The sequence below is a fragment of the Mesoplodon mirus genome (assembly GCF_964341445.2).
Source record: "Mesoplodon mirus genome assembly, chromosome: 14".
Classification (NCBI taxonomy): domain Eukaryota; kingdom Metazoa; phylum Chordata; class Mammalia; order Artiodactyla; family Ziphiidae; genus Mesoplodon; species Mesoplodon mirus.
This window is the reverse complement of record NC_138990.1, coordinates 43,648,903-43,665,908: the sequence shown is the minus strand read 5'-3', so window position 1 is coordinate 43,665,908 and position 17,006 is coordinate 43,648,903. Positions and strand designations below refer to the sequence as shown.

Genomic DNA, 17,006 nt, shown 5'->3' with positions numbered 1-17,006 from the left:
GCTCATTCTGTGTTGTCTTCGTACTCCAGGTCACCAGCTAACGGTCACAGTAGTAGCAGTAGTTACAACATCAACAAGGGCACTGGGATAAAGGAGATAATATCCTCACAAGGATTCTACAATAAGAGGCGTACTAAACTTTATAAAACTGTTTGTTTTAAATGCCCTCAGTAACGGTTCATTGCATTACACCGAATAACAATTCTGTAAAAGTAATTCGACCCCAGTCGGAAACAATGCAATCAATATATGTAGCTCTCTGGTATTCTGGCTTGGTTCAAGCAAAAACTGATTGTTTCTAGAGCAATGGATTGACTGTGTATTATTTAGGCAATTCTCAAAGAGTCCTGTTTCTGACTACGAGGTTTCTGATAAGAATTGGGCTGCAAAGTAAGTGAATATATACTTGCTGGAGTAAAGCTATTCTGTACTGCCAATTACAGGTAAACTATACACTTTCATAGTCAATCAAGTACAGAGTTAGGTTAATATACTCTTAGGAAAATTAAGGAACCTAACCACTAAAGATATCTAAGTATGCAGCCAACCCACCTCTCCACAGGGGTGAGCCAAGAAAACAGTTTCTTACAGGGCCAAAATTTTCCTCTCAAAGTGGTTCTGATTCAGCACCAATGGACAAACAGTTAATTGAGTCCCAAAATTCTATGTAATCACAATGATTTGGACCTGGAAAATTCTCCAGATGAGAGTTTCTCAACTTTTAGCTCAGCCATAAAACTACCTCAATTAAGTATGCACAGACTATCCAATTGAGACATGTACCCCTTAGCTAAACAAAGTTATATAGGCAGCTATACAAAGTTATCAGATATAAATCAATTAAATATTCAGGGATATCTGTAAATAAACAAATAAGATGAGAGTTTTGGATTAGTAGATATCTCACATCTTTCTTTTTGAAATAACTAGGTAACAGGGTCAGCTGTTTACCAAGGCCATCCCTAATTAGTATAAAAACAACTACATCATGAGTATATTATGGCTAGGAAGCAATTAAAAAAGACAAGAGGCCCAAAAGGAAAATGAAAAAATATGAACAAGAGAGCCTTAGGGGAAAAAATCCAATATATAATAAATATCTGATAAGATGATCAACTTTATCAACAGTCAGGGAACTTCAAATTACCATGCTTTATACCAGTCTCACCCATCAGACAGACCCAAAATAGAAATGACTGATAATATCCAAAGCTGATAAAGTTAGGGGAAAGCAGCAACTATCATACACTCTTGGTGAAAGCATAAAGTGATATAGCCTTTGTAATAACATTTTGAAAGGACATCAATTTTTTAAATATGCATAACCATTAATTCCATAGGTGTGTTCTCAGACACCTGCAAAAACAAGTGCAAACTGGGATGTTTACCAAAACATAGATTGCAACAGCAAAAAACTAGTTTTTAAATGTCTATCAAAAGAGAGATGGTTAAAAAAACTATAGAATATACATCTAATGTAATGCTATGCAGCATTTTATGCAAAGATAAAACAGTTCCTTCATGTTTTCATGTTCTGACATAGAAAGATTCTCATGATATTAAGTTTTCTAAAGCCTATAACAATTCAAAAAGTATGATCCCGTGGGTAGTGGGGAGGGAAGGAGAGGGATAGCTGCCAACAGGGGTCTGAAATGGTCAGGACTCTTTCAGTTCTGAGAGACAAACCCAATTCAAACTCACACAAGCAAGTCAGGCAACTGAGTAACTCATTTAACTGGGAAATATAAAGTGGATCTACTTTAAGGTTCAAGTGGATCCAGACGCTCCAATGACTCCCCATGCTCACACATGCGAGCATGTGAGAATGTGCATGACTGTGCGTTTTTAAGTGTGCCTGTGTGTAAGAGAGAGTTGGTCAGCTCTGCTTCAGTCTGTATGTTGGCCTCATTCTTTCCCATGGCACATAGGCTTCCTTCATTTGGCCAGGCACACTCTATGTCAGCTTAGCAACTCCAAAGGAATGAGCCTGTCCCTCATCCAATTATCTGTTTTTCAATCTCAAGGAAGGGGTCTGAACCTGCTTTAGTCATATGGCCATCCTGCAGCAGTCACTGTGTCCAGAGGAATGGAGCATTATGACAGACCAAGCCTAAGTCACATGCTCATCCCCTGGCCAAGGGGTAGGATACTGCAACCTGAAAAGGAGGTGAAGGGAATACTAGACAGCCTAAACCTATACAGCCTAAATTACCAGCTATCATATAATTCACTACAGAGACTTTCACCTTTCAACTCTACGTACTCCCATTTCTTGGAATTATTTGAATATAGACATGTATTATATATGATTTAGTTTTTAATTTAAAAAGGAAATAATTATTAGAATGTCATCAGAAAGAAAGCCTAAGGTCTAAAAAGTTCAGGGTTGATGACTTCAGAATTAAATTGAGGGGAAAATAAGCCTCATGTATAAATAACGATTGGGGCTTCCTAGTCCTCCACACTTGGCCAACATTTTAACCACTACCCAATGGTCCTTATCAAACCAAGCATTAAAAGACAAAAAAAAAATGGAGGAAACAGATTTTAATTAATTAGCAATATGTTGATAAGAAGGAGGGGAAAGAGCTCTAGGGACTGTAAAGAGAAATTTTATGAAATCCTCAGAGAGTAAATGGCCTTCAATAGTATCTGAAAGCCCTTTATGCCCCCTCTCATTTTTCTCACCTTATAATCTTAAGAGTATATGTACAAATATTCTGGATCCGTTTTACTGAAGCCAAAGAATCTCTTTCTACCTGTTTCAAATACCTACTCTAAAGATGGTAGCAAACCATCTAAACTAAAACAATTTATAATACCTACCCCTAAAGTAGAGACATTGGTAAAAATGTCTCCTTTAATTATCCCAAGAGCTACCATTCAACACTACAAGTTCTTTTCACAAATAAATTTAATAATAAAATCCCTATTTATACTGCCACACAGAAACAATTCTTCTTTACTTCAATGACTCCAAGTAGGGCCTACCAATTCTAGTATTCATCTCTCTGAATAAAGCCAATTCTGCTATAGTGAGGCAAAGACATTTACTGCTCAGTGAATATTCATTTCTTGCCCACATGCCTGGCTCCGTAAGTAGTACCCTGTGACTTCTTTTGGCCAACGGGCTATAAGAGGAAGTGACATGGGTCACTTCAGGGCCAAAGGCCTAGTAACCAAGGAGGCTCCATGTTCAGATAATGTACCAAACATATGTACTTTATTATTCAACTACAGAACCCTTTTTTTCATATCCCATGGGATGATGCTATAAGCATCATTTCAAATCCTAGAAATCTAACTGAAATTCCATTTCCTCCAGGAAGCCTACCCAGAGCATGCTCCTGGCATCATCAGAAACACACTTATATGTATACTGCAGGTAAAGAACTATGAAAAGCACTGTGGTACTGGCACACAACTAGTACAATAAATGGCCTCTACTTTCTATAATGTACAATGTGGTTGCTGAGAAAGGACACATGTCAAAACAGAAACAAATATAAATGATAATAAATAAATTTCAAGTGAGTGCTAAAAATAGTAAGTGCTAGAGGAGTTTCCACATATCTCAGTTAGCAACTAAGTAAGCTAGTTAGTTATACACTCCCTTATGACATCTTTTATATTATTTTTTAATTCATGTATGATTGAAAGCAAATGAGACTCCCTATAAGGATCATTATCTCCCTGAAGGGCAGAAACCCTAAGGTATAACTAATTCACGGTGCCCCATACTAACCATTCAAACAACAATTATTCAATAAAACTTTATCTTTTATTGAGAAGAATGTGTTGAAAATTTAAACAGAAATGTAGTATTCCTCAAGACATAAGGAATTTGTGTCTCCAGCATGGCTAAGGAGAGAGCCGAACGAACACAAGCTTTTCTGTTATCCATGGCAAGTGGAGCGCTACACTGGAAAACAAAGCGTCACCAGGTTACCCCAGACTTTTGAACGTAGCCCTTAACAGCCAACTTCTTATGCTGTAGGACTACATGCTCTCCAAGCAATATCTGATTTCCAATTCAATTTCCCAAATACCCTGAAGCCAGTAAAGAGGATCCCTAGATATTATGTATGAGTATTCCAGGCACACATTAAAAAAAAGGCCTACTTCTCTAAGTACATTAATAAGTAGTATCATGATTTAATCAATATGACTTGCTAAACATTTTAATATCTACATGCATAAGACATTGCAGAGGACAGAATATAAACATGATCCCCTTTGCCATTCTCATACCCTAATTTGGGAGATAGGACACATGAAAACAAAAAAATTCCACAGAGTATAAAGGCAGTATAAAGTGTCAAATTAATAATACGGAAAATAAATATTAAAAGAGTTCAAAGAAGGAAGGGATTATTTTCTAATTTTATAGTCTGAACACTTAACAAGCAAGGTGGAATCTGAGCTGAGTTTTAAAGGATAAATAGAATTTCAAGAGGTATAGACCAGGATAAGGGAGAACATTCCAAGGAAAGGAATTATAAAGGAGTGCAAACAGAGAAGCCCAAGGGATGTGTTAGGGACAGTAACGGACAATTTTACTTTGAACAGTTCATTGGGGGAGACTAGTGGGAAATGAGACCAGAAAAGCAAGTTGGTGCCAGACACTGGAAAGCTTTAAATGCCAGGCTAAGGAACTTTATCTTGACAATGACGAGGAGCCATTGAAGGGTTTAAACAAAGTAACACAATGAAAATCAAAATGAGGATGATCATTCCAAAACAAAATTTAGGACAGACTGAAGAAGGAACTCACTGGGGACAGTGAGACCTCCCTGGGATACTATGGCAAATATCAGGCCTAAATTATCAATAGAATGATGACAGTGAGGAGAAAAGGAATAGATCTAAAGAGCTGATAGAACTTGGAAAGTGTTTTCAGCATATGTCAAATCAGACCTTAAGGACTCTAAGAAGCTGAGATTCAGGTGCTACAAAGAGGTTAAAGCCACAGGAACTGTGAATTCCAGCCTACCCAGCGGGGTCTCCCAATACTTGAATTGATGCTGGGCTCTTCTATACATATATTCATTTCCATCTCCACACTCATACAAAATATCCACTCTTTTTCACTGGGATTTAGGGGAACAGAGGTGGGAAATGATATATAAAAGCAGCCAAGTGACGAAGGCCAGGTAATTGTGCAACAAACAGATAGGAGCTCAAACATCTGTAAAGGCCAAAGGCATTGCGATCACATCTATTGCAAAATGGAAAAACAGACTGCAAATCCAGTCATACTGTGGGCCTAAGTAATGACATCAGATATATCCATTAAACTTGGCAAGAAAATAAGACTGGATGAATGGAGTTACTGAGGTCCCAGTCCTTAACAAGAGGTTCTTAACCTCTGGGGAGGTCATGGACCCTTTTGGGACCCTATGCATTTCTCTCCAGAGAAATGCACAGACTCATAGAATTTTGCATATACATAATTTCAGAATGTTCACAGACACCCCCCCCGCAAAGCCTATCTAGAGACTCTTAGTCCATGAATTCCAAGGGTTCTTACTTAAAAACCCGTCCTAAGCTTGGTGATTAAGAGCTGATTATCTGTTGTAACAAGCATGCTGACTGGAAATGATGTGACTTAATAGGGCACATACAATTATTAGTGTGTTCTATGTAATATTAATTGTATATGTTACACAATGGGTATCTATGTGGTAAAGAATGGTATGTATGGTGAACCAATTATTATGCAACATTAATAGTTTAATGAACGTGCTTATGTGCATGGGGTAAATAATGTATGATTATACACAGTATGTATTATGTACGATAAAGCACGTATGTATGAGTACATTATGACTGGGTAGATCACCGAATGCACAAAATACATAGCAATGGGATAATTTAGAATATATTCTAAATTATATATATATATGTATATATATATATAATTATATATATATATATATATATATGCTATATACTAGCATAGCACATGATAATGTTTCACTGTTCGTGTGTAATTTTTCAAGGAGTAGTTTAAGTAGAATTTCAGCTTTGGGTGCTGGTGCTGGAGCTCCTTTTGAGTCTTAGGGAGAAGTGTTATCCTCCTTTTCTGATTTATAAGACTGGAGTAATAAATATATTACAGAGAAAAAAAAAATCCTTCCTACAAAACAGCGATAACTATTCTTATCACATAACCCACAGTTAAAAAGGTTTTCAATAAGAAGCCATATATGTACATTTATTTACAATTTATATACATTGCCCACTAGACCAATAAATTATGTGCCTTATAAAGCATACACAAAAATGGATATGTAAAAGAATGACATTTATTATAATAAAATAAACAATTTTTAAACATTTAATTTACCTATTGATGACACGGCTTTATGCTCTCCCTAATAAATATTGTTTTTAATACTACCACCATTTTTGGTGAGAGTAATGTGATGAACACTATTATTTTTAAATTTTGCTTTCATATTTTGTAATACAGCAACTTAAAGATTCTGGTTCTAAATTCAGTTCATTTTTATAATAAGTAACTCTTTTATTTGGTTTTAATGGTCATCACAGCCAAAAAACATACTTCACAAAGACGAGTATAACCAAAGGGAAGAACTGCATCACTTGCACTGAATAAAACATGAATTTCAATTTTCAATCCTCTTCACCATTTATGCAAAAGTTTTTGCTAAAATTCACATAGTGCATTGCCATATTTCCTGATGACAATCAGTTGTTCTTACTAACTCATCAGATAGTATTGACTTTTTTTTTTTTTTGCGGTCCGCGGGCCTCTCACTGTTGTGGCCTCTCCTGTCGCGGAGCACAGGCTCCGGACGCGCAGGCTCAGATGGCCATGGCTCATGGGCCCAGCTGCTCCGCGGCATGTGGGATCTTCCCGGACCGGGGCACGAACCCGCGCCCCCTGCATCGGCAGGCGGACTCTCAACCATTGCGCCACCAGGGAAGCCCAGTATTGCCTTTTTTATATTTTCAGTAGATGGGCCCAAAACCACTAAAACGTCTCTCTTACAAGGTCTTTATACAGGTTAGAAAATTTGGTTTTCAAGTTCAAGTATACATATAAAAACATTCTTAAAGATTTAACATCATTTCAGCAATTAAATCCAATAATGATGGAAATAGTCCCAAATATACATTTTCAATAACCTCTCTCCGAAACACTGAATTTTATTTTGTTTTGAAAGGCAGTTACTTTTTGAGTCACTGTTAAGAATTTACCATCATCCCAAAGGGACAGATTTAGTGGGTTTATTTTCATAAATATCTGCTAGGTAGTATACTACTCACAGACACTTGTCTGAGAAAAATGTCAGCAAATTTTGGACACTCGTATTTTTGTGAAAGAAAAATTAATAAGTCATCTTTAAATTAGACAATTCTTAAGTCTGTTACCTCAAGATGACCAGTTAACCTGTATGAAATACTTTATAAAAAATCTGCTTGGTGACTCCCTACTGCAACACAATATATGTTTAGTCTACTATTTAAAATAATAAATCTAAAAATGCAATTACCCAGGCTCCTATAAACTATAAAACATCACAGCAGACTGAAAGTAAAGAAACTTTCTAACACACCTCTAATATTTCTCTAATAATTTTATGTAAACCCTACTGTAGAGACCACTGCTCTAAATGTGCCTGGGCTCCCACGGGTCAAAGCTCTCCATGAGTCCCTTCCAACCAATTTCCCTGGCATGCTATGGAAGTTCAAAGGAGTTATCTTTAAAGGTACTCTGATTATATTGTATCCATCTCTGAATTACTACCAGTTGGCAAAAGACACAACTGCAGTACATTCTATGACATCAGCTGTCTTCAACACTGTTCCCTCAGTGTAATGTTGGTTAGCAATTCAGTCAAATAATAGACAGGGCTGGAACAAGGTCCAAGACTCTTCATGACATATCCTGCCTTAAACCCTTTTTGGAACATGGCAGGGCATAAATAAATCAGTAAAATAAATCATGAAATATATTGAGAGCCAGGGGCTTTCAACTTGTATGACCAATCTAACTTATAGAGTGACACATATTTACATAAGGAGATGACATTTTTACACTTGAAAAACAAGTCCACTGCATCATCTTAAGAATTCCAAATGATAACACACTGTTTAAAGAAATAGCTACTGCTTAAAAAAATTTTTTTTTAATTTTTAAAAGCATAAGACAGTGAAAAAGATTTTGTACTAACTCCTATCAAGAAAAAAAATTATGTTCTCAAATATACATAAAAATGCGTAAGTTCCCAGTGTGGTAAGCCTTACATATGGAATCATTTCAAAAACTATGAAAATATAAGATTTGGGGTGTAAAACCCGCCAAAAAAAGATCCACATAGATTTGGAAAACTGGCACTTCTCATTTTCATCCAGATCTACAAACTTCACCGTTCCTGACCACCTCCCTCCATTAAAATCATTCAATGTCTTACAACTGCACCTAGAACATCTGGTTCCCTCTCCCACTTCAGCTGGTGCCACCCTCCGGCTTGCACTTTCCCCCTTTATGATTCCCGAAATAACCCCAAGCGTCTCTGTCCTTTCATCTTTGCTGTTTAATCTTCCTGAATATACTGCTCTCCTCCCCCTCACTCACACAGAAATCATCCCCTGCCTTCAATGTTCCTGTCCACCACGAAGTCCGCCACGAAACCTGCCCCTATCCCTTTCAAATGAAAATAATTGCTCACTCTCCTGATTCCTCAAAGTACTATTTCAGTACCTCTCTCATAGCACTCATCACATTTAATTAGTAATATAGGTATCTGTGTGTTGTCTTATCACCTCTCTTAGGTCATAATCTCCTTACAGACAGGATCTATATCTTATCATTTAACTTCCCTATCTTTTAACAACACAGCACCTTGAACAAAGTAAGTACTCATATAACTATGTCTTGAATGAATGATTGAGTGGCTACTTAGAAATTCAATTACAGACTTCCTGTACCATCTGGAATGGGGAGGGAGGTAGGACTTAGACTTTGTAGAACAAATATCTTTTCCCTGGTTTCCTCCAAACAAACTCGGCAAAGTAAAGCCAGTATTACACATACAGGTACTTTCAAAAGGCAAGGACATTTCATCCTTCAACTATCTGGTCAAATATGGCATGATATCTGTATATATACAAACATACACTCACAATAGAATATCTTCTACTGTTAAACAACCGAATCTATGCTTGATAATAAAAGCATGTAAATGTTTTAACCATATAAGCAAACTAAAAATGTAAGATGTAATATATTAAAGCTATAAGAATAAGACCAACCATTCAAAATACAAGTGGAAACACAGAGAATGACCAAGCAATTTATTCCAAATGAAAAAAATACCCTAAGCTTTAGCTATTTAAATACTAACAAAACATGAGAGGCAGAATCTTATTGCTAAGAATCCAAACCAACCATTCAAAGATAAGCTTACCTAGACAGAAGCACCAAAAAATCAACATTACTAAAGTACAAAGGTGAGATCAGAAACAGCACAAAAATCTTAAAGTGATACTTTCATTAAGTAACTGGTACATCGGCTCCTGGATCATCACAAAGCAATGGAGATGGCAGCAGTCTCCAATGCACATGCAGACAACAGAAAGGAGTCCAGAAAGTAACAGAGGGCTACAGTGTGGCCAAGTGTGGGGAACACCTTGGAGAGAAGCCAATTTAGAGATATGCTCGTGATTTCAGGTTGGAAGACCTGGACTCAAATGTCATCCCTAATACCTACAAGCTGTGCAATCTTATACCAGCCACTTAACTTCCCTGAGCTGACTTTCCTTGCTTATAAAATGTAACATATAGAGCAAGCACAGTACCTGAGTACACTGTGTCTCGGAGACGGTCCTCAATAAATATTTGCTGACTCTGAATGAGGGCCATACAAGAAAAGCAAACATTTCTCTCCAGGCACTTTTGTACTTTTTGAGACAGCAGCCTTAATTAATTCCTGATTAATACCTTATTACAATATTTGACAATTTTTGGCCGAAAAACAAAAATACGCCTTTCCTACTAGCTTACACGTTACTCAAAACCTTACTAAAATTATTAAAATTTTAAATCTCTTTGTAATAACTTTCAAATACAAGAAGTAACTCTCATAAAGAAGACTGGAAGCCAAATACCTGGGTTCTTGCCCAAGTAAAGACACTAACTATGTGACCCATGAAAATTACTATATTTGTCTGGCCTTAGTCTTCTCATCTATAATATTAACAAGGTTGTTCCAAATCACCATTAAGGGCCCTTTGCTCTAAATGTTGTGGTTCATGCCATCCAAAGGATTTTCTAATCTAATTAGGAAAGCCAATTCAACATACACTAAAAAGAGAAACTCTTTCAAAAAAAAAAAGAAGAAGAAGAAGAAGGAAAGGAAGAAAGAAATTTATTATACAGAACAAACTGATCCTTAAAAAGCTAAAAACAGAACTACCATATGACCCAGCAATCCCACTACTGGGCATATACCCAGAGAAAACCATAATTCAAAAAGATACATGCACCCCAATGTTCACTGCAGCACTATATACAATAGCCAGGACATGGAAGCAACCTAAATGTCCATCAACAGAGGAATGAATAAAGAAGATGTGGTACATATATACAATGGAATATTACTCAGCCATAAAAAGGAACGAAATTGTGTCATTTGCAGAGACATGGATGGACCAAGAGACTGTCAGAGAGTGAAGTCAGAAAGAGAAAAACAAATATCATATATTAATGCATATATGTGGAATCTAGAAAAATGGTATAGATGACCTTATTTACAAAGCAGAAATAGAGACACAGATGTAAAGAATAAATGTATGGATACCAAGGAGGAAGGGGTGGGGTGGTGAACTAGGAGATTGGGATTGACATATATATACTACTATGTATAAAATAGATAATAATGAGAACCTACTGTATAGCACAGGGAACTCTATTCAATGTTCTGTGGTGACCTAAATGGGAAGGAAATCCAAAAAAGAGGGGATATATGTATATGTATGGCTGATTCACTTTGTTGTACAGCAGAAACTGACACAGCAGTGTAAAGCAACTATACTCCAATAAAAAAAATTTTTTTAATTTAAATGAAAAAAAAAGAACAAACTGGGTAATCGATGCTAAAGAAGTGTGATAAAAATCAAGTTTTCTAGAGAACATACCAGCTTTGACTGTTCTTGAAGGTCAGGAGATAAAGGAAAAAGGAATACAATTTAAATAAAGAAAAGAAACATGTAAAATCAAAGAAGCAAGATATCTACAAGTGATTATAATACTTTCATCACTTGTGTAGCACTTTACAGTTTACAAAGCATTTCTGCATATGCCATCTGCGGCAAATTTTCTGGAATGAGAAATACAAGAACAGTTTAAATGATTTACATTTGATAAATTTGTCCACAGAGAGCCTCCACTAAAAACAATAACATCAAAAAATATTTCAGCAAAGAATTTTTTCAACACTTATATGTAGGATGAATTAGAGAGGCAAATGCATGCAGGCAAACAGCTATAAACCTACAAATCATAGAATTTCAGCACAAGAAGAAATGTGAATTCAGACCAATATGCTCATCTAATGATAAAGAAACTCAGGCCCACAGAGTTCATGTGATGCTAGTTACTCCATGCGCAAAATGACAGGAGGACCAGACTGGAGAGGCAGAAATAAAGGGGGAAATCCAAGAAACTACAAAGAAAAGAATCAGATAATCTGAGGATGGATTAGGCAGTGATGTGTTTAGGTTATGGAAATGTAGAAAACATTATTAAAGTCTTAACTACCTGCCAATCATTATGCTAGACATATCTTGTTATTTAATACAGTAAGTTAATTTAAAGGTCACAACAATATGAGTTTAAGTACATTATTCCGATTTTAAGCACGAAAACCTGAGGTTTACTGTGGTTAAACAGCTAGCCCAAGGTTACATCTACTAAGTAAAAGAGCCAGGGCACCATTCCCGTGTCTGAAGTCAAACATCCATTCTCAAAGGCAGCTTAAAAACTGCCTCAAAATTACAAGGCAAAAATGAAGTAGCACTCTGGAAGCATTGGATAAACCAGTGTTATTAGACTTCTGGCCCTGTTAATAGGTGTATTTCACTTCTGTGCTTGCACCTATTGTTATGGACCTCATCTGTCTGTTCCCAGTGGTCAGGTCCAGGACTTCTCAGTAAAGCCCAACTTCCCACCCTCCACACTGAAACATACCCATGGGGAGAGATTAGATCAAAATATATCTAAGATGAGGGTGACTAGACTGATTAATGTGAAGTCTTCTACAACTCCTCCAGTGACTATAGCTTCTGTTTTGGCATAAGCTATTTATCTTCAAAATATGATAACTATACTAAGCTTTTCTAAAAGCCTGTCATTTCAAGGAGCCTCAAAAATACTGTGTTGCAGATGGGGGAATGGGGGAGGAAGCATGGATTCAACAACCAACTCTACTTGCATTTCTAGAACCGGACTTAAATGTTGGTGTCAGTGTTTTGTAATAATTCTTCTTATTCAACCATGTATCTTGCAGAAATATAAAATAATAATTTATGTTAATCCAAATACTGTGCACCCACAAAACATCATCCGGAATTTAACTAAAGGAAAAAACCTGCACCTCCTCCTTAAACTAAGCAACCAAGAATGGTACACAGTTGCCACTAGGCCATTTTATGACCTCTGACCCCATGTGTTGAGAGAGAGGCGCAAAGTCTAAGTAAAACACAAAGAAGAGAGAAAGAAAGGCTTGAAATGACTAGACCTCACCTCCAATGGTAAGAAAAAAGGTTAGAGACCATAAGGTCCATCCTTAGTGACCAATAACCAAGAGCTAAGCTACTGGTTAACCTGGGAGAGAAGCAATGAAGAAGTCCTTTCCTACAGTCTAGTCTGTCCAACTCATAGGAAAGTTGTACAAGGTGGGGAGAAATTTGTATGGTTCTGCAGCCCAAAACTGGATATAGTGCTGTCATTCAACTCCTGAAACACATGCACTTCATCCAATCCCACACTCTTCTGCACCCGATATTTGGAAGTAATGTAAAAAGGAGCCCACCACGTGCTTCTGGACCTATGCTAGGAAAGCAGCTGATGGCCCTCTGAGAATTCCTGTGATTATCACAGGCAGAAAGTAAAAATCACTGCCAAGACGGTAATGAGAAACCTGGGGATCTCCTCGCCCCATGACTTAAGAAGATTCTACTCGGTGGTGTGTGCGTGTGTTGACCTCCCATACTTGCCCTAAAATGAAAGCTATTTTAGGCCCTATGGTTTAAGACCAACCAACCCCAAAAGATATGCAACATATTCAAACAATGTGGAGCCCTTGGGGGATAGGGCAATAAAGACAAACTTAAGTAAGGAACGAAGGTAGTATGTAAGAGAAGTTATGTGAAATCGATGAGGACAGAGATGTCCTTTAAAAAGAATTATAAACCATACTCTGATATACAGTCCAATAGAGAAAAGATTTTCAAAGAATGTCCAATATCCTTTCTTCCCCACCCCACCTTTCAGCACCTCTGTACCACCCTCATCACCTACTCAACATTTAGTCCTGGTGAAGACCGATCACTGGATTAGCAGGATCAACAGTACATGCAGAGAACATTCCATCCTGGGAACAACATCTTTAAATTATTTAGGCTTGTTGAGCACCCTTCGGTATAGAGTAAAAGCATGAAATTTTGCCAGTGCTTTCACAATATACACCAGTCAGCACCATAGCAACCCAATCCTCTGCCCACCAAAAGATTAACACATACAAAGAAAGCAGGAAATTCAACAAAAATTAAAGTTTGACCCTGGACTCCCTCAACAGTTAAATTGTCTTAAATAGTGGCAGTATCTTTATACCACACCCACTTCATGCTACCCTTACAGCTTCCTGGCATAAGCAAGTTCTTGGTATTATACAAACTGCTGCTTCTGTTTCCAGCCCAGATTTCTAGAAATGAAACCCTGGAATTGAAGGAGAAAGAAAAACAAATGTTGGCAGAAAGAGGCAGGAAAATGCATTGTCTATATAATCCCAGTTTAAGTGGAACAATCACCATCAGTTCCATCAAGCCCTTTTTTCAATAAAACCACTTAGCAAAAATGCAGATCTAAAATACTCCCTTGGCTTAAACCACACAAAAAGTAATTTAAAAGACACAATCCTAACAGATTTTCTCAGAAGGAAATGAGAAAAAGATCAACTATAAACTATGTAAAATTCAAATTCTGCACCTTAAAATTCAAACTTCATTGTGAGTTAAAAAGATGAAATAAATAACCAGTGCAAAATGTTTACAAAAATCAAACCAAATGCCTGTTCTTATAAGCAGCATCTCTGCTTTTTCTCTCCAAACCATATATTCCCTATTCAGGCCCCCTTTTTGATCCATTGTTCCCAAAGGATAAAATGTGAGTAAGAAATAGAGGGAAACCATTTCCAACGCTAGTTCACAAAACCAAATTAGACCCTTCCACAGAGTACAGGAGATAAAAAAGAAACACTTGCAGTTGCATCTGTTTATGACATAGTTCAAGGAATGCCCATTTATTAAGCTGAATCAAACCCCACTGCTACTTTTAACCCAAAACTATTTCTAGTTCAAGAGCCAAAAGACCCAAGCAAACACTCTTTTTATATTATTCTCAACGTGAAATCTGACCCCCCTCCTACTACATCACAGCTTCTGTGAAACAAGCTGAGAGGCCCCTTTGGCCAACTTTTTTTTTTTTTTTTTTTGAGACTAACCTTCAACCAATTCCAAAACTGAAGACAAACCTCAAACAAATTTAACCCCTGAACTCCATCCCTTCAACTGTACAGTATAATCTAAGCTTCACCGCAGCAATGTTTTACACAGACACTTGAAGATTTCTTAATCACTGAAGTGAAAGCCTCAGCCCTCACAAATCATCGCCACAGAGATTACTCTTGGCATCAACAGAGGGTGCTGGGACTGCAATTCACTCCAGAACCCTTCATTCACCACCATCATGCTCAGCATTAAAAATTCACCGTCTCAAAAGAAAAAAACTGTCACCTTCTCCACAAGGACACCTGCCTCTTCAACACCTACAGTGAACGAAGAGAGCCCAGCCTGAAAGGCTAAAAGATCCTCCAGCTTTAAGTTTTCCTCCCCACCAAAGTGCAGCCACAGCAGCACGGACTCTCCTTGTCACACATACAGGCTTTATTGTCAAACCCTCCGTCTCCCTCTAACATCGTCAACCGAGGCAGTGTCTATAGTCTATGGGAGTGACTGCTTTAAAAACAGAAAACAAAAAACAACACAGCTGGGTAGTAAGAGCAGGGACCCTGGTGTCCGGTTTCTCCATTTCTCTTCCAAGCGACTAGGGAATGGCTCGAGTTCTGTCGCTGACCATTAACCCATCCCACTTCTCAGTCTTCCAGCCAACGTGTTTGCTCCCCTTCCTAAATCCTTTCAGCAGAATCCGACGAAGGGGACCAAACCCTAAACATAACAGGAAAATCTCACTTATCCATCCCGTTTCTGCCTCCGAAATCCCTCGTCTGGAGAAGGGTAAAGCAAGTGCGCGGGGGTAAACAGAAGCGCCGTCGGAGGCTGCGCTTACAAGAAGGCTCGCCACGGTCATCCCCATTTCGCAGTCCCGGCAAGCGAGACTCAGAGAGGTTACCGGGCTTGCCAAGGTCACCGCGCTCGCCGGGGCCGAGGGGCGCCCGCGCCGACTTCCGGCTCCCCCTCTCGGCGGCGGGGAGCGCCCGCGGGCTCGGGGCGCCTCTCCCCACGCCGGGCCGGCGGCCGCGAGCCTCGCGCACCCTCCGCGGATGCTCGCCCCGTCCGCTCTAACTAGGGCAACTGGGAAACGGGGCAGGGAAGTCGCTGCTGCAGCAGTTTCCATCCGCGGCGCAGCCCCCAGCTGGTGCCCGTGACAGCTGCGACCTCCGCCCCCTCCAGCCGCGCGAGGCCGAGGGAGAAGTCGGGGAAAGTGGGAGGGGGAACGGAGCGGAGAGAAAGGAGAGCGGCGGGCGGAGGGGCACCAGCTGCTCCCGCCCCCTAGGGCCTCGGCGGCCGCGCGGCTCGTGACAGCTGCACCCACCGGGAGGCTCGGCGCCCGCCGCCTGCCACTCACCTGCCGCCGCCGCCTCTGGGCCGCGCTGACGGGCGCCGCGCTCGCCCGCGACCGTGGCGGCGCCGCCGCGGCCTCCGCCGCTGTTCGGGCCAGGAGCCCGCCGCCGCCGCGGCTCTCCGGCCCCCTCCTCCGGAGCAGGAGTCCCCCCGCAGGGGGATGCAGAACGGACCGGGCGCAGGCTGCACTCGAGGGAGCAGCAGGGAACAGGACAGTCGAGGCGCTCGAGGCCGCGGTTCAGCCGTCTGAGGGGAAGGCTCAGAGAATCGCCTCAGATTCCCGCTCGCCTGGCCTGAAAAACAGGCATTTCAGCCGCTCTCCGCGGCCGCCATGTTCTCCTCCTCCTCCTCCTCGGCTACCGCCGCCGCCGCCGCCGCCGCCGCCGCCGCCACCGCCCCCCGCTCGCGGCCCCGCCCCCTCCGCGCCCCGCCCCGCCCCGCCCCGCCGGCTCCCGGCCGCCCCGCCCACTTCCCGCCGTCCTGCCCTCTGCGCTGCCCCTGCGCCCTCCAGCCAGCCGGCCAGGCCGCCGCGATCCGGTGCCCGCGAGCTCCGACGGCGCTCCGGGGGCAGCCAGTTCCCCGCCCGCCGGGCAGCGAAACGAGGAGTCGCCCCGCGCCCTCTGCCGGCCGCAGGCCCGAGGGAGGGCTGCCGCGGTCCCGCCCCGGCCCGCGTCCTAACGAAGTGTGGGAAAGGAGGCCCTAACTCTTCCCCTCCCCTCGGGGCGTTCCTATGACTGCTGCCGGGAAGCCGCCTCGAACCCCAGGGTACTTTCAGCTAGGCCGCCCGGCCTGCAGCCTCCCGCTGGCCTGATCTGTCCGGGAAGGTGTGGAGCGGCGAGGGGCGCAGTAGACCCGGGTGGAGTGGGTTCTGGCCTGTCCCTCCGCTAATTTCT

At 40.7% G+C, this 17,006-nt stretch overlaps 1 protein-coding gene across 10 annotated transcripts in view; it reads right to left on the bottom strand.

Annotated features, from left to right (window-relative positions):
- The window catches only part of NCOA1 (nuclear receptor coactivator 1), a 265,050-nt gene extending 248,581 nt beyond the window's left edge, over nt 1–16,469 (bottom strand). For 9 of the 10 annotated variants that reach the window (XM_082642226.1, XM_082642227.1, XM_082642225.1 and 6 more), the window contains exon 1: nt 16,118–16,469. The gene's annotated coding sequence lies outside the window, so the exon portion shown is untranslated. Of the gene's footprint in view, nt 1–15,598; nt 15,742–16,117 lie in introns of those variants that run through there. The other variant, XM_082642224.1, reaches the window with a different exon arrangement.
- Between the last annotated feature and the right edge of the window lie 537 nt (nt 16,470–17,006).